The 19,490-nt window shown below is 41.0% G+C and overlaps 1 long non-coding RNA gene across 1 annotated transcript; it reads right to left on the minus strand.

The window, feature by feature from the left end:
• Positions 1-2,812: 2,812 nt before the first annotated feature.
• LOC138412450 (uncharacterized) lies at positions 2,813-17,819 on the minus strand. The gene is made up of 2 exons (XR_011244819.1): positions 17,557-17,819; positions 2,813-3,267 (listed from the first exon to the last, which is right to left on the minus strand). It is a non-coding gene; the product is annotated as an uncharacterized lncRNA (long non-coding RNA).
• Positions 17,820-19,490: the final 1,671 nt, after the last annotated feature.

Genomic DNA, 19,490 nt, shown 5'->3' on the forward strand with positions numbered 1-19,490 from the left:
GAGAGAGAGCGAGAGTGGTTGAGTGATAGAATGCTATAAAAGTCCCATTAAGCTCTCAGCCTTGATTGCTCTACAATTAAATGTCCATTTTCCTTGCCTACATAGACAAGATTCAGTTCAGCAGCTGGTTACTCTGTGTGTGTGTGTGTGTGTGTGAAAGCCAGACATTCACTGTTGAGTCTGAGTGGTATTGCTCAACACACACTTACACATCAGGGTGCCTGGTTCCAGCGGCCTGCCCAATTGATTTCAGGTCAAAATCATTTAATTAAATAAAGACTCAAACAGTTCCAGAGTTCATATCCGAGACACTGCAATCATCGTGTTTCCCCAGGAAGCCGACATGGCCGGGGGCTGTTCAACAATCTGTCTGTGTCACAGGACGGAAAATAAACGACTGGTAAAGCTTTCATTTAGCATTTCATCAACCAGAAGCACTGTATTGGATTCTAAATGGAAGATGTCCAGAGGAGGCTGTGTTGTCAATGTGTCTGGAGAGCTGGAGACACTGGGAAACAGTTATAAAACCGTCCAATCCCTAGTACGTCCATATGTTTTCACACCTGAAAAAAATACTCAGCTATGGATGGTGACATTTGAGGAGGGGTTGGGGTGGTTGGGGGTCAGGGGTGAGGTGCCTCCTAGGAAACCTACACGGTGGGATTTCTCAAAGCACTCTGAACGGCCGGCTGAATTTGATAGATGTGGCCGTTGTCAGTGTATATAAGAGAGAGAGAGAGAAGGTTCTGTGGTTCTGAATATTCCGAGTTTCCCTAAATCAATTATTGTGCTTGGTTCATAATGTTATATTGATGATGTATGTTGCTGCTGCCAAGAAAATAAACGAAATACATTTTTTTCCCATAAAAATCAAGTCTGACCCTGGTAGACTACCATGGCAACCCTCCTGAACAACTTAAAGAGATACTGCACACTGTGTTTTTTGAGCTTTAAACTAAAGGACATGACTGTTTTTTGATCTATGATATATATATATATATATATACATTTTCAAATGTATATTGAAACTAAACCCCTAAAGCACCACATTGTCAACCATTCAGAGACATCCCCAATCCTCTCCATCCCCTCAGCTATCCCTCTCTCACACACACTCTCACACACACACACTCTCACACACACACACACACCGGTTGTACCGCTGGCTGAGACAGGGACCCACACACTCCTCAGACACAGCTGCTGCGGCCCAACTTGTCCCAGCACCAGCCGCCTGTGCCGTTGGCTCAAACAGCTCGTGACGACAGTGGTCTTGGCCAGCTCAGAACGACTCGCAATTAGCTGAGCGCATTTATCGACGGGACCTTGATTCCCCGGCTCCATCTCACAACCACTATTGCACAGACTCAAACTTCAAATGAAAAGCTGGGAGCAATTGTATCCTGAATATTCTGGCTTCATTTTTGGATGGTGGGAGGCAGTGGAGACGCATTATCCATCGTTATATACAGTCTATGCAGTAGGAATACTGTATATACTGTGGGAATCTCCACCTCTCCGCCTCCGAGTCAGTGTGAAACTCACCAGGGAGCAGGTGAGCAACACCTGCAGCAGCAATGACAAAAAGGAATAATTCAGGTGAAGTGTGTCTCTCCTCCAATAGGACACTTGTATCCCACGGCTTATCACCGCCAGAGCAACTCTGTGCCTCAGCCCTCATCTTGTCTGACAGCTACCCCCCCTAATAATCAGGAGCCCACCGCGAGTGCCAGAACGAAGCCGAGGATTTCGGTTACAAATGTTTGCATGGCCGCAGGCATGTTAAATTAGCTCATTGGCAAAAGCGTGTAAATGACTTGAGCTTGTAATGAAGTTGTTTTTGTGCCAAAAGATGAATGTTTTTGGTTGGTAGCTGTGTAATGAGCAGGAAGATGTACAGGCTGCTGTTCAGGGCCATGAGGTCCGCATTGCATCAACTGATTCACTCAGTTAGGATTAATTTTGTGATAATGACCGCCTTGCTTGCTGAAGAGTAAATGGATCTTTTATCCAATGTATTTTCACTTTGCCTACATTGTGTTGGTATTATAATAATAATAATATTCCTCACACGTGCTTGATGTGCACATTTATTGTTTTTTTATACCGGCTCATGTTTTACTTAAATCTACATCGACATCCAATCTGCTCTACGCTGATTTATATTCCATAAATTTTCTTTGTTGTAGCGTTTTTTTTTTTATACTGTTGTAATAACTCAGTGACCCCACGGGGAACATTAAAATTGTATTTGTTCCTTTGTTATTTCTTAAGCCATCTGTTCACGTATACAACAGCAGTTGTAAACCCAAACACTCGAGGAGCTGTTTATGCTGTTTGTTGTTTCTCTGTCGTCGTCATTACTTTTTCATTAGTTGTTTCCGGAGCCAAATAATGATTACTGAGACAACAAATTTGGTGTTTAGTCACTGGTATATGCAGCAGTGGTTTCAACATCAGCCTCCCTCTACACTTTGCTCGTCATGGCGTAAGTTTAAAAGGTTGGAAACTTTTCTCAATTTCTTTTCTCAATGTTGAAATGATTACATCGAAAAGGTTCCTGCAGATTTGTCAGCTGTACATTCATGCTGCCAATTACTCACTCATCCACATCATAAAGGTTAATACTGGATTCACATCTGACTGGAGAGGACGCTGAACTCACCATCACGTCCAGAAAACCAGTGTGGGACTTTCATTTTGTATATGAGTGCATGGGTGTCAGAGAAAAATAAGTTTAGCTTTTTTAAAGTACAATTCTTGAACATACTTCTTTAGAAATTGAACACACAAACATGAATTTAAAATAAAGGCATTTTGTAATAATATAATTCAATAAATAAAAACATCACAACATAGACTTACTGTTCTGATGTGAGCACATACTATAATATATGTTAAGGATTTAGTACAGAGAATTGCGTATTATGATGCTAGGTTATGTTGCCATGTTGTTAGAACAATACTCGATCAATTCAATAGATGGAGAGTCGAGGAAACATCCCGTACACCATCACACCACCAGCAGCAGTCTGGATCTGACACCAGGCAGGTTGGTCACTGTGGTGAGCAGCAGTGTCATAGTCTCTGCTGTTGTAGACCATCCACCTCAAGGTTCACTTTTCAACATGTTGTTTTTCTGCTCTTCCTCGGCCAATTATCTGCCCAAACAATCCTGAAGTGTGAGGGGTTTACAAAATAATCTTAATGCTGCCGATGGAGTCGGCGCCTCCCCGATGTCGATTCCACATCAGCTCCGACAGAAACCTGCAAGAGCGAGGGAGAGAGAACGGGAGCAAGAGAACAAGCTGACCAGGAAGCTTCACTGAACGAATGTTGCGTACTTGTACAGCTGCGACTTAAAACAACAGTACATTTCAAAGTCGCCTCCAGCTCGCACTGCAAAATGTATGAACCTTGTCAGCCATGACTACATCCTTTTTTTCGCTGCAAAACACAGGACGTCGGTCCTTTTTGTTTCGTTGTATTTTTCCTCTTAACTCTTGTTCGATCACATTAGTTTCCAGACTCTAGCTCAGACGGTGGCGGTAATGCACCTTAAATCCAACCATCATAAAGAAAAATGAAGATATCATGACTTTCTGTCTCTGGAGTTGCTTCTTTGAAATTATTTCCTACAAACAGCAAGTGTGTGGTCTGACGTTCTGGTCAAATCATGCAGTGTGTGCGTTTTGAAGATTATAAGATTCAGAATCGGTTAAATCTGTACGTCTGTGGTCTTTTTTAAAATTTGTCAAGAGTTGAAAATCCTAGTGTGCAGCCGCCCTTTTTGCTCCATTTTGCTCCATTTTGAGTTGCGTGTGAAAATCCCAGGAGATTGACAGTTTCAGAAACACTCAAACCATCCGGGATCTGAACGAGTTTGTGCTCTGCTGCACATGATTCATTTGATAATTGCATGAATAAGCCGATATGCAGGTGTTCCTAATATAGTGCTCAGTGAGTGTGAAGAACCATAGCACCAAGAAGATCATTGTTGTTGAGCAAACACTATCATTTTGTCAAAATAAATAGAATACATGGAAATTGGCAGATAAACTGAACAAATTACTATTTTCAAGAAAGATAAATTAGAAAAATCATTCCATAAAGGAGCAGTGAACTGTCTTTATTCCCAGAATAGCAGCTGCTCTTCATGCAGTCTGAAGGAGGAGATCTTGTTCACTTACAAACTGAACAGCTCGTGTTAGTGAACATGGACTTTCTTTCTCCTGCTCTCATAATGACAGCAGCACTAATGGGACAGTTACTGCAGTTACATTAAAGCAGAACTCTCTGAGAGCTTCTTAAATGTTGGAGAGAGCCAGGTGAACTTCAGTGATACTGCCTCGTTCAATGTGTGTGTGTGTTTGTGTGTGTGTGTCTCACTGTGTTCATTTGCTGAATAACTCAGACACACTGTGTTGACACTGACTGCCTCTGTAACAACACATTTCCTACTAAACAATGCGTTTAATTTGTCCCAGGCATTAAAAGTTTATTCAGAGGGTAAGAAAACATGAAAACATGTTTGAGTATTTCTTACCTTGTACTCATTTTTAGCAGTACTAGCAGTATGCCTACAGGGATGGAAGCATTGGTCTGATACACAACTGTGTTACGACTTCAGAGAAAGGGTGTGAAAAATAGGGCTGCCACAGTAGATGGTGTTATCATGTTAAAGAACACACCGATTATACAACTTGACCACCGGCCACACTGTCTGTACTTGTATAGGCATAAAACTGAATTGATTCATGTTTGTGTATCAGAAGTAGTGCTCAGGTCACTAGTTATGTGAGGTGTCTGCTCCACACAGTGGACCAAAGCACCATGCGGTTTTTTCTGTGCGAACCAGGCAACCAAACTGTTTTGACAGGGTAACACCGCGCCTGACCTCTACATAGTTTTTATCCTTCTATTGTTTGTGTTTTACAGAGTCCCATCACATGATGACAGGTTTATCACATGACGACAGGACAGTGACCAACAAGGTCACTGTCCTCTCAGTGAGAGAGAGACAGAGAAACAATTTATAATGAAGCAACAGAACAAAATGATCTTTTATATTACCATAAGAAGTGACCGTCATATTCTTGGTATTTAAACACTGGAAACAGCTTCATGTGCAGCGGGGGGGGGGGGGGGGGGGGGGAGTGGCTACAGTGAGATCTACTGTCACACATCCCAAACACTGCACAGACTCTGTCTTTTCTTGAGGAATGTGCACTGTTATCGGAAACACTGGTGTTGGAAGTTTACTACCTGGTGGTAAATTCCCACAGTGAAATTTATGAGTGATAATTAGCTGTGATGTAACCTGAATCCAGAGTCTTAATAAACCATTGCTGTGAAAAAAATCACTTAACTAGTTTGCTACACCCTTTTCCAGGACTGTAGAAATGAAGGGGAGGTTTGATATGGGCTCACACTTGGCTGAAACATTTGGGTCATGAGTAGGCCATTTGAGCAGAAGTTTAATTACTGCAACCTTAAAACCCTGCGGTATACCCAGCCTATTATTAAAGCGTGAATATGAATCTGGTGCTTATTTGGTTTGAAGGTTTCTGTTCTGGGTCCTTCGTAGGAAATATCTGTGTTCTGTGTCTTTCCACCACATTTCTATCACACATAACAAATCCACATTGCTTGCTGCGCCTGTGTATTGGCAGTCGTTAACTTTGGTTGGTGCCAAATCACCATGCTAAACAACTGCAGGTTTAAAGGTCAAGTGTGGGAGATTTAGGTGAACGGGATCTATTGGCAGAAATTGAATATAAAATAATCCTAGTGATGTTTTCACTAGTGTGTTTCATCTGAATTGTGCAAATTGTTGTTTTCTTTAACCTAGATCTTTATATCAGGTCCTCTCTACAGAGGCCACCATGTTTTTTAAAGTAGTCCAAACTGGACAAACTAAACACCTTTTGAGTTTTTATGACAACTGGAGCTACCACAGGTTCTCGTTCATGTTTGGAAAGAGAGGGTGAGGTGAGGGGTGTTCAGCTGCAACATGCAACTTGACCACTAACAGTGAAACAGTACGAACAGTTCAGTCAGGATTTTACCATTTACCCTGATACCAGTAACCACTTCATCTCTATTTACAACTCTCACACAGATTTAGTGCTCGACAGTGCAACAATTTCTCCCACTTTTGTGACCAACATTAGATGTGTTTAGTGCAAATGTGAATAAAAATTCTATTTAATTTGTTTTGTATAGTGCCACATCATAATATACATTATCTCAAGGCCCTTTACAAAGTAAGGTCCATTATTTTTAAGGCATTATTTTTATTTTATTTAAAATGTTCATTTTATTCTATTGAACTCACATGGGATATTCACCATCTAGTCCTATAATCTAAAGTAGTAATCAATGATGTCGTATAATGACTCTGGATCGTTCCGGTCCCCTTAACCGTGATGTCCTGTCTGTGCGAGTCAAGTTGCATCTCGTGTTGTGTAGCGGCTTTCAACATTCGTCTCATAAACTTGAGAGAATCAAACAAACACAAAGTAAACGTCAGTACTGTACGTGTCCTGATAACGTGTGATCAGTGATGGTGTTTAATGTTAAAGTGTAAAGTGAGACAATGGGACAATTGCATTGACATGGTAACTCTACTCTCTAATACGCTGATGTTATTATTTTACAATACCAGTCAAAGATACCACAGGAACTGAAGTCTCAGTGAGTGGGGAAAGACATGCAGCAAAGGACTACGGGACTGAATCAAACCTGGGATGCTGTGGACGAGGCAAACCCTGGATGTGTTGAGTTATACGCCGCCCCCCATGGCTCATTTTTAAAGGCAACTTAATGTACTGCAGGTTCTGCAAAGGGCAAAAGCAAGGAAGGAAGTCGCCTTTTGTAATGGTCAACCCTGACCTTGAACAAGAACACAGTAAATCATGGAGGCGTGCACAGATACATCGCAGGAGAAAACAAAGGCCAGGGAACCTTCCAGGTCACTGTGAGCAGGCAGGGCGAGACACAAGAGTAAAAATATCGTCTAACATGACAAGACAAATTGCAGACACAATGGAGGAAAGCAGCATGTTATCCGGTCTCTGTGATCATCAGTCGCACTCATGTTTATGTTTATGTAATACGTAGATAATGGATGGATGGAGTGTCATTTCTTTTTCGATTATTATAGATTTTGTGTTTTCGTTCATGGCACCAAAGCTGGATTTGATGCAGTTTACGATGAAGATGATGGAAGGGGGATGAGAAAATGTGTTTCTTTCAACACCTCTGTCAACATGAGCACTCGTGGGAGAGAGATTGCCCAACTGCAGAGTGAGTCAGTGAGCCATATAATCCCAATCCACTGTACACCACACGTTTCTAATCAAAATGTACACAGTGTGTGTGTGTGTGTGTGTGTGTGTGTGTGTGTGTGTGTGTGTGTGTGTGTTCATATCATTTTTGTTTGTGTAAAAAAACACATTATTTGATCACTTGTCTTTGTGCCCCTATAGGCTCTTCTGTTATTTTCTATGTTTTAACTTTGAAGCACAAGACGTTTGTTTCAAATCCTGAAGTTACCATTAAACTTGGCAGACATTCATGGTCCCCAGAGGATGCATCCTCTTCTTTTTGTTGATTTAGAACAAGTTACATTTACAGCAGGTCACAGCATGTTTTTGAGTGAAATAAGTCAAGAGCTGTTGAATTGAGTTTAAGGCTGCAACTAATGATTCATTTTTAATATATTAATCTAATATAATTTTTATATCAATCAGTACATTCATTTGTTTTTTTCTTTGTCAACTGACTGAAGAAATGTTTCATTGACAAACGTTTTACACCAGCACATTCAATTATAGTTATTCATTATAGTAGTAGGATTGAATTAAGATTACATTTAAATTACCAGGCATAATGTCTTCTCTGCATTCCCCACATATCATATATACGTACCAACAAGTACACAGGCATGCACATACAAAGCAATGCAATCTCATTTGCACTGGTTGTTGTTTGAAGGCACCTCGTTGACAGACTGACAGGTTCTTGGAGAGAGAGAGGGGGGGGTGAGAGAGACAGCTGTTTTATTCTGTCATCTGTTTCTGTGTCAAACTTGACATTTCCACTATAGCAGTTAAGGTGAAATCCCATTACTGTGACCTGATATAACTGTAAATCTCAGTGAAGAAAAACTTTTCCTGCCTTGGAGTTTCCTGTACCAACGTATCTATGATCACATTGGGATACACACACATATACACACACAGGGGTGTTTTGCATGCAGGCTTTAACAAACAAACTGCAAACACTCACCCTCGCCTGCTTTGTTGTATACACTGCAGCACACAGACATAGCACATATGGCCTATACGGCGCTGCACTCATTCACATGCTGTGAGAGGAATAACCAGCTCAAACCAAGCAGCCATGAAAGTTAAATATATCAGGTATCCAACAGATTCACTCTCGTACACACACACACACACGCATGTGTGCAGACAACACCATCTCTTTCACTAACAGCCATTAAAGTTTAATCTACAGGATGTCAAGTGGATTCATTTTATTGAGCTGTTTGTAGCACCTGTATTTTCACACCCCTTAAATATTTAACACATATTCATACTCCCGGATACAACCAACATCATCTGTAAGTTTCAGGTAGTCATCAGAGTGTTAAATTGGTTAATATTCATCAACAAGGAGAAAAAGGTAATATGGATCTTTATCATGGTGAATACCCTGAAGCACAAAGCTGTAGCAACTGTCTGCAGTCTGCTTTAAATCTAACTGTACACTCAGTTAACATTTACAAAGGGAATCTACAGCGGCCAGGGATGGGCCAGCATATATTAATTGATAATAAACATGATTAACTACAAATTGATATGTCTCTACAGTATTTAAAGTGAATGTATTCTAAAATATAATGATATTAATTGCATATTAACATTTTATTTGTGTATTAATTATTAGATAATTTTGTTGGGGGGCAAAGGTGTGCCGAGCAACACACCATCACACTACCAGCAACAGTGTGGACTGTTGACACGAGGCAGGTTGGCTAAATGGATTCATGCTGTTCAGGGTTTCCCATAGAACTCTTTAACGCTATGGTGGAAGTGGGGGAGCATGTGCACATGCACAAACGTCCCTCTCACACCCCACGGATTCTGAGTGACAAGACTTACGTGCACAACCGTAGATAAAACTATGAGCTCGGACTGTCTGCATGGACGGTAACAACGTGCTGAATAGCGCTGCACACAGCTACACAATGCAGCAACAGAGCAAAGTTAGAGATCACTTCTGTTATTATGGAAAAATATGGTTCATTATGAAACTGTGGTGGGACAAATGAGAGTATGGTGGAGTCAGAACCGTCTGCTGTTATAGAACCGTCCTCTTCAGAGTTCAACACATTGTTTTTCTGCCCACTACAGTTGAAGAGTGGTTATCTGAGTTACTACAGCGCTTTACATCAGCTGCATACCAGTTCTCATTAACGAGTGGTTTCCTTCCACAGAACTGCCACTTGATTGGTTGATTGGATAATAGCATGGATAAGCTGGTTTAAAACTGAATCCTAATAAAATATGCATGTGGCTATTTCAAACTGTTTTGAAACACATCAAATGGCAGGCAGTAAATATAGAACACTAGGTGGCAGTAATTCTTTTTAATTCTGCAAAATGTCCATTATTGCAGGTGATCTACACAGCTAGAGCAAATCAAAAAGCAAGGAGACACCATGTGGTTACTGCTATGAAAAAAACACTTATGTTACCTTTATGGAAGCATTTCAATCAATATAAAACTAGAAAAAGCCTTTGATTTTGTTTACACATTTCACAACAAGCAAAATGTGACCAAGTTACAGAGTAGCTTTCTTTAATACCAGAACTAAATCAATACTTTTAAAATGGGTCTGGTGCCTACACGGTGCAGAACTTACGACCATATGAACATAAATATGCAAATATTAACGAGTGCTTCATCAAGTTTGAAATGTTCCTCCCTTTACACAGAATTGTCTTCAGACGTTTGCAGCACATCCCAGTGAATCCTGCAGGTAACTGCCGTGAAGGAACTGGTGCCTAAAGGTCCAGTGTGTAAAATTTAGGTGAGAGGGATTTTGAATATAAAATAATCCCAGTGATGTTTTCACTGGTGTGTTTCATCTAAATGTATGAATAGTTGTTTTCTTTACCATAGAATGGCTCTTTATATTTAAAAACTTCATATGTACATGGAGGGGGGTCCTCTCTGTGGAAGCCGCCATGTTTTTTTACTGCCATCCAAACTGGACAAACTAAAAACCACAGGTTCTCTTTCAGGTTGGGAAGGGGAGGGTGAGGTAAGGAGTATTCAGCTGCAACATGCACCTTCACCTCTAGATGTCACTAAATTCTACACACTGAACCTTTAATAGGCTTAATACCAACCCTAGTTGCATTAGGGCCACTGATTTCATCTACACACCTTTATTATTCCTCCACTCTTTACCCTACATGATTTATTTTGTAAAACCTCTTCATGCACTCCTTGTAGTTCAGTTATAATGTAATTATTAGAGCTTGCTTGTAACACACACATGTCAGGGTGTGAGTGAGCAGAGGTGATGATGAGGGAGAAGAGGAAGTGAAAGGTGTCGAACAGTGGAAACTAAAAGTGTGAGTACACTCCTGCTGACCTGTGCTCACTTTACACTTAAACTATAAACGCCAACACTAATCGCAAGTCATCAGAAACAGTAAACTGAAGGTGTATTAGTGCGGTGCCAAAAGGTGCAGTGAAAAACTAGTAAAGCTAGATTACGTGCTGGTACAACTATATGAATAGTTAGGCACACTGATTATGCCCATGATGAGGATAATACCCTCACTTCTTTCTGAGATGGTATTCTTCAAAGAGTAACCACTAATATTTTGGCACACATTTCAACATGCTGAAGAGCTCCCTTCCATTTCATGCACTGCTCTTTGTTGCTATTGTTGACCTCCGTACGGCCTCCCATTGGAGGGAGGTTAGCGCATGTTTTTCTTCTCCAGGCAATTAAGAGTATCACTTAAAAAGAGGCAGGTTTCAGAGAGGCTGATTTAATTTTGAAGAAATTAAAAGCTGAGGATGGAGGATCAAAGTGGCGGAGGGTGTCTCTTTGAAAAGGAATGAAAGGAAGTGGGACAGAGGGTGGGCAATGCAGAGGAGGCAGGATGAGGCAAACAAAGCACAAATTGAAATTAGGTGGACAGAAAGGGAGATTGTAACAATGGATACAGTGCAGCTTTAGCTATAATATTGAGTTAAAGAGTTGTTTCCTGACACACGGAAACATTTCATCTATGGAAAAAAAAAACACCTGCAGCCATATCCACTTTTTTTGGAAGGCAAAACTTTTACAGCCGAGCTGCAGGGAGTTGATCCAATTCAGCCACAGGAGTACTAATTAGGTCAGCCCTGGTGTTGGCCGATAAGGCCTGGCAAACGGTCAACGATCCGTTTCATTCCAGAGGCGTAGGACCTCTGTGCAGGCCACTCAAGTTCCTTCATAACAAACTGAAACCCATTTCTTATAATAGCTTTGTTTCCGTGCACAGATGCTTTGTCATGTTGAAACAGATAAGAAACTGCTGGTACACGGAAGAGCAGTATAGTCTAATACATCACTGTGTAGCAATATGATTTTCTTCTTGAAGTAGACCAAGAGAGTACACAGAAGTATGAGTGGAGGGATGTCTTCAAAGGCCTTATAGTGTAGGATGAAATAATCAAGACATGAGCAGCAGCTTCTTGTTTAATGATGTGTTTGGTCAATATATAAAACAGTCCACTGCATTAAATGCACATTAGTGTCGTAGGTGCAGTGAACTGAGGGAACTCAAATTAAGCATGCAGGTGATTTCTCAGCAAGGTTCCAGATTTCAGAAGTTTTTCCGAAAATATGGAGTGCATGGTGTGGTAAAGACGTTCACACGAGGCCTGCATTATAAAGCAAGTTCAACATGCCCATCTTTTTCATCTTTTTCATGAACTGGATTCACTAAACCTAACATGCGTGTTCACATGCGTGAGACACGCTGCTCATGCAGGCATTGTGGACGCACACGCTCATGTATTCATTGTGGCCCGGGCGTAAGTCAAACCTAAACTGCATTTTTTACAAAGAAAGAGCAAACTATAATATTTGACAATTACAGACAAGTTAAACATAATCCAGGCTAAAATGACAAATGCAGGATGAACAGCTGTGTATGACCATGTTTGGTAAGTATGACAATTTTCAACTTTTCAGATGCACGTGTCAAACAGAGCAAATATTGTATGAGGTTAACGTGTACAAGGCTTTAATGTTTGTATCGGTGTAGGATGAGGTCTCTGTACAAAAGCACAATGAAATGTCTTTGACGTTGCTGCAGCCAACAGGATAAAAAAGGAATGAAGACAGGAGGGAGCCTCTTACACAGGAGTGCACTCCTGCTGAGGAGCTGGCCCTCTCCAATAATGAGGGTAGTTCATATAAAGAAATAGTCAGGAAGTCAAAAGAGGGTTGCTGGGGTTTGAAAACTCTTGCCATCCTAAGAGAACCTCTCACAATCCACACATCGAGCTCCACAGGATCCTCTACGAATAGTGATTCTATTGTCCAGGAGAATTGATTGGTCAGTAGGTATAGTGTGTTGTGGTGATCTTGTATCTCAGAAATAACCTGCTCCATATGGTGAAATTAGAAGTTATGAATATAGGCACCTGAGCAAAGGAGCAAGTGGAGGAGTTGCATCCTGATTATTTAGTGAGGGGGAGCAAAGATTTGAGCAGCATATCAATGATCCTTTTACAATTTTCAGAAGCTGACAAAAAAGAGTCCCCTCATGAAACTACATACACTATCAGTCCACTAAACATGCCTGATTTTTTTTCCATCAAGATCCATGAGATGTTCTCTGAGAAATTATGAAAAATGTTAAAGAGAGTGATATCAAATCTGGGATCCACCTCCTGAGGCCCTTCCTTGGGTCATGCCCCACCCCTCCACAAACTGGCATGGAAATAATTCAGACGTTTCCCCTAATATAACTAAAAAAAAAACAGAAAAACTAAAAACAAACAGCTGTAGAGGTGAGACATTTCCACATCTGCATACTTTCTTATAGAGAAAAACAAATAACTGATAAAGTCACCGTGCAAGGGACAGACAGGACAAGACAGAGCAGCCCAGCACCACAACAGCAGCCTGCCGCAGTGAGTTATTCAGACTCTCAGTCCTCCCCTCTCCTCTCACACTGTGTGCATGCAGGCAAGTGTGGAAGTGACTTCCTATGGTTATGGGGACGCTCTGTTTCTGTCACTGTGGAACTTGCCAATGATTTACAGGAGGAAGCTGTTTCACCACGTTACCGGGTGTTAATGGTTATTAAACAGGCTCAGTCTTTTGGCTGAGAATCTCTGGCTGCCACCAAATTATTCCAGTTGGTGTAAAGTGGATTCGGTAACTTGGACATGTCCTGTGGTGCTGCAGAGGCTGAGGCTGCTGCATCACCAACCCTTCACAGGTTTTAACTATGTTCTACAATAGAAAAGTGGTAATAAATAATTATCTATTATTCTGAACAAAATACTGGACAAAGCACTTATTTAGGTAAAAGTAGTATTCTTAATACCAGTGTAGATATTCACTTGTACTTAAAGTCACATTAAAAATGATAGACATTCAATAAAACACACAAAAAAGAAAAGAAAATGCCTCCGTACTGCTCCTGTGGTGTCATTAAAACCCCCGACATTCACATTTGACTCAAAACTGCTTCATTTAAACCATATTTGTAGCTTAAATATCATGTTATCCTCCTCCTAGTTATTCCTGATCTCGCTGATCTCATCTTGCAATAACTTGTATCGCGAGACAAGATCAGCAAGAAGTCGCAATATCATATATATATATATGTACATGAACATGCTGTGTTATGAGTCACTGACTGCCCAGGGTCAAACCATTTGATAACATTACTGTTTATCAGCATGGCTTGAATGACACACAGTTGCTGTGATGAGTTAGAACCTGTAGACAGTAATAAGATCTTCTGTCTTTCTCGTCCCCGCCCTTCACAATTCTACGACCGGGTTTCATGTTCCCGTCTCTCTTCTCCCCCACTTACTGTCACTGCTGCTTTCTCCCCCCTGCATCACATTTCTTGTCCCTCGCTTAGCAAAGTGAGGAGCAACAACTCAGCTGTATACCTTGACATTCCCTCAGGGGCTCTGTGGGAAAAATAAGAAGTGATGTTGGCCTGACGCCGACCCAGTGTGAGAAGTTTCCTCTCCAAACACAAATCTATCAAGTATTACTAAATCCCACTGTGGCCATGATATAACATTCATGACTTTCCAGAGTGTGCTGCTTAAAATTTTATAATTTCCTCTTCTGTTAATGTAGCTTGAGTTTAAAAAGTTTAAAAGCAGTGGTTCCTAATCGATTTGGCCTAGAAATGGCTATATACTTTAAGAAGGGAAAGAAGATCATTTAAAGTATATCTCAATTATCTAAACCAAGTAACAAAATAGTTAACTTGTGTCAGTTAGTGGGTTTATTCGTCAGCAGGATTATGCAAGTGTTCAATTAATATTTTTCCTCATCTTTTTATCTTTAACATTGTGCATATTTGCATAATTTGTATGCCTGAATCCTCATGTAAAAAATCTGATATATTTATCTTTCATTCTGTACAATTCGGTGCAGAATACCAGACTACTACCTTTTTTCTATTTTAAGACCTTACAGACATGTGTAGAATGGTTTGACCTTGGCAGTGGTATATGTGCTTTACTAAGTGCCATTCTAGTTCCCTTGTGATAGTATCAAGTTTCCTGACCTTCCCTGTCTTGGACACAATTTCCATATTATTCCACAAAGTCAATGTCATGGTGCCCTGGTATTAATACTTAAAAGGTTCTATAATATAAAGAGGCTACCGGGGGACGTTCCTGTATTTGGTTCATGTGCTATCCTGTGGGGGCTTTGGCAGCCCTGGGGGCTTCACCACAGAGCTGTTTACAGTCCCTCACAGCTGAATAAAACTGGTGTACCTTGAACCATATCCTGACATGGTCATAAAAAGGCTGGCCTTGGACATGCCTGATTATATTTAGTTTAAGAGCCACACTAGTCATCTCAGCTTGCCCGACTGTAATTAGTGACCATAACAATAATCGCTGCAGGGGCCATGCACAGGCTGTCCAACAACACGCCTGAATAAAGCGGATGTAATATCCAAAAGGGTCATTCTGAGGGGGCAGTGGTTTATATCATCCAGGGACCAGCCTGCATATACTTAGAGTAATACCCACAGGCGGGGTCATTCTGGGGGTTTTACTGTACAAAGGCTGCCCTGAGCTGGGATCTAGGTTATATTTAATGTAATGTCCCTTATAGTGTTAAAAAGAGCAGAAGAGAAGGATGGTCACAGTAAAACTCTTTACACTTTCTGTACATCTTCATTTCACTGCTTTTGTCTAAAAAGGCTAAAGGTGCTATTGGGGGGGATTGAGAGGAAAAGGCAGGAAAAGAGAGTAGTAGGAGAAAGGGGAGAAAGAGAACTGAGAAAACTCGAATCAGAAATTTTGAAATGAACAGAGAAAATTAGACGGCTCTTTGTTTATTTTTTAAAGGGAGATCCTTTTTCCCATAAATTCTCTGCCATCATTTGAGTTTGTGTATTTGTGTGCATGTTTCACAATGTATTCAGAGGCCCTTCTTCAGTATAAATAACTTAAAGTATAGTTTACAAAGGGGTTTGTAAATCTTTACTGGAGGGGGAGGGGGTTGTTGATTCTAAATCGTTCTCAGTCATGCGTCATTAACCATTACCTTCATTTTGGTATTGTTCTCACTCCTACGTGTGTGTGTCTGTGTGTGTGCATGCACAAGCAAAATAATAATAATCTACTGAGTTAAAGCTGAAACCGTCCTGCCTGATGAAGACTGTAGAATCTTGACCGGATGTGGGACCAGGATTTCTCCTGGTGCTGCAGATGGTCAGTCTGACGTTATCAGATGATCAGTGAGTTTGTGTGAGACAGAGAGGGAGAGCGACACAATGACACTGGCCCCTTGTTCTTTTTGATGTCTTTCAGTTTCAACTTAAGAAGGAAACTAATTTAAAACAGGGTTATCGGGATTTAGTTCGCAGCACTGTGATTCAACAAATCTTATCATAATGGCCTTAACTAAACCTCGACAAAGTGACGCAGGGTATTCCTCTTGTTTCTGGAGACACTGGTATGTTTGTGTTGTGGCATCACCCTGAATCTGAATTCATTTATCACTGACTAAAGGACTAGGATTTATGCTATCATAGAATGTGTGACTGTTCCTCTTAATGATGGTGAAAATCAATGCAGTTGTTTCGGTTCATGGTGCTGGTGTTATACATCCTGGCTCAGTGTCAAACTGTCATTACTACATGTTAATTACACATGTTTTTTCTGCCATGTCTAAAAATCTGCTGTGGAAAAGGCCTACAGTCCCTTTTAATCCCAACAGTATTTTAAGAGATTAAATCCAATGTATGTATAAGCTTCTCCATCAATGACAGATCTTTAAATCTTTAGGTTTGTGATTCCTTTTTAAAAAAAAATTCAAACCAAGGTTATTTAATAATCGTCCAAATTGAAAAAGGTTATTTATCATTCAAATGTAGCCTCATGATTTTAACTGTGGATTCAAGGCCCTTGTTGTTATGTTGGAGGATCATAACAATGGTTCAGAATCAGCTGCTAGACTCTATCCTCATATTTTGTTCATTTTTGGGCAGATTTTAAAACCTGTCCCATTTTATTTGTTTCCAAAGCCTCACAGCTGAATCTGTGACTTATTAGTTATACTGGACCGCCATCTTGTGGCAGCATAAGAAAATCCCCTCAAAAATACTGTCAGCCATGGGGGTCCAGATGTGCAACACTGAATTAAGCAGTTTAGCTAATTTTCTGTGTCAAACAGAGTCTTCTTTCATCTCTGTTCGACTTTTCCTTTTGTATAAATATACCACTTCTCTCATTTCTGTTGTATAATATAGTATTATTTCGTTGATGTGCTCTGTAACTCGTGACATCTACTGCACTTCTGTCCACCTGGGAGAGAGATCCCTCACTTGTGACTCTCCCTGAGGTTTCTGCATTTCTACGCCGTTAAACTTTTGCTGTTTTTAACGTTTTTCCTCACTCTAGTTGAGGGTTAAGGACAGAGGATGTTGCACCTTCTGGACAGATTGTAAAGCTTTGTGAATACGAGCTATACAAATTAAATTTGCTTTGATTTGATGATTTGAAAAACAAATCTTATTCAAAGTCAAATGCACAATGGTGAATACTCCTGCGAGCTACTGATGCAGGCTGCAGAAAGGTTGGATTGATTGATGAGTTTGGACTCTTACCCTTGATTTTGTACAAAAATGCATTTGAACATTTGATTTACACCCGATCAACACTACACTGTTTTTTTCATGTCATCTTTCACGATATTTCATATTTTTAAAGTCACAGAAAATGGTCAAATCGGGCAGAGAATAATAATAGCAGACGTACCTTCCTCCCAAGTCTGTATTGATTGAATCCTGTTTCAGCTCCTGGGCCAAAACACCATCTTACTCTAGAGCACAGAATTAAACTTTCTTTTCCTGTTGACTCTCCTCTTCAGATTTCAACATTTCATCTATTCTAATTCAGCGATTATCACATCCTCTCTTATCTACTCCCTTGTGTTGTGAGGTGACAAATGGGTCCGGAGGAAAGAAGTCACACCTGTGCCTCAGAGACGGGAAAAGAAAGAGAGCAAGGGGCATGTGGTAGTGGGGGATGGTCAGTGTCTGTTGCAAGAGGGAGAGAGTGGGCAGGTGGCTCAGGGATTGGTGCCAGGGAGAGAGTCTGATTGTGTACAGGTGTACTGTGTTAGCTAATGACTCTCTCCCCCCCTTATTAGCAGCAGCGTGCTGGAACCCGCGGTGGCACGAGCGTGCTACAGTGGGTTCCTCGTTATAAACGATGTCTGACAGGGTTCAGTTAAGTTGCTTTATTTTTTTAATTCACACACACATATACATCCGCAGATCTCAGTCCGTGTCTCTTGTCCTCCAGCGCCTCTCTCTTTGTCCCAGCACGCTACTGCTAATAAGGGGGGGAGAGAGTCATTAGCAAACACAGTACACCTGTACACAATCAGACTCTCTCCCTGGCACCAATCCCTGAGCCACCTGCCCACTCTCTCCCTCTTGCAACCGACACTGACCATCCCCCACTACCACAGGGCAGTGGAGAAGAGAGGAAGAGGGTTTGAAGGAGAGATGGGGGCAGAGACAGAGAGGCACATGGGAGGAGAGAAAAGAGGGAGACAGAACCAGCAGACAGTCGGAGAGGAGATTAATCCCCGTGAGAACTAATTATAACATTACCTCAGAGCTCAGTTCAAGGCCACTTTACAAAAACACCAATGTTGTGTCTTTTTCCTCCGACATTTTCTCTGCTCACGAAACACACAGCATCTCCACATCCGTCCCATACAGCCATCTAGTGTGGAGCATGGATTTTCGGGGCTTATAGAGGTGACAAGGTGAGGAGGAGGTTAGATCCATCAATGATACGTAGCATCCAGCTAGAAAATTTAAATAAAATGCTCCTTTACTGCACAGCACAGAGGGGAAGAAGAAGAGGGTTTAAACATTGCAGGGTGGAGTGGTGTGACTTGATCTAATGTTTGATCAAAATCTAAATTACAAATCCAGCAGCTTATCACAGCCACTCAAACTTTTTTTGTTTCCCAAATGTATCTATTCAAAAGTTTTGTCATGAAAAAATTCCCCTCTTGGCCTAAAACTCAATTGTAAATGTAATTCTTCATTTCACGCCTGGGATCTGTAAATGTGGACCCGTCCCCGCTCCCCGTCTCCCTGTCTCCGCACCCTCACAGTGTTTTCTAACCACTGAGCCTCACAAACAAGTTCACAGGATTGATTTCTGTGGTTTGTGGCATCATATACCTTGTTTACTTGAATACATTTTTTTCAAACTGACATTGCAGAGAAATACTCATCCGTGGCGATGACTGCTTACTTCACTCAAAATTTGTATTTTACTTTTTAAAAAGTTATAGAGGGACAAATTCATGAGAGGAGGGACTTTAAACACTGTGTAAAGCAATTTATAATTTCTTTTCTGAGTTTGTCACATCACAGAGCAATGTGTTATCGATTGCTAAAAGAAAATCACCAAGTATATAAGAATAGGGTGGAAAATCATGAAAAGATGACTAACTGGGTGTGGTCTACCAGCCACGAAAACTTGACAGGCGCAGGACCTTTTCTGTGACTGGGCGTGGCTTCGTGGTGGACCACGCCCAGTCGCAGGAAAAGTCCTGCAGCTGTCAAGTGTCTAAAAGCCGAACAGGAGGACGCAAAATCTACCCAGAGAAATCTTGCACTGGGGTAAATGTGTTTATAGTCATGCTTACATACTTCCTCAATTAG

The sequence above is a fragment of the Paralichthys olivaceus genome, chromosome 12 (assembly GCF_024713975.1).
Source record: "Paralichthys olivaceus isolate ysfri-2021 chromosome 12, ASM2471397v2, whole genome shotgun sequence".
Classification (NCBI taxonomy): domain Eukaryota; kingdom Metazoa; phylum Chordata; class Actinopteri; order Pleuronectiformes; family Paralichthyidae; genus Paralichthys; species Paralichthys olivaceus.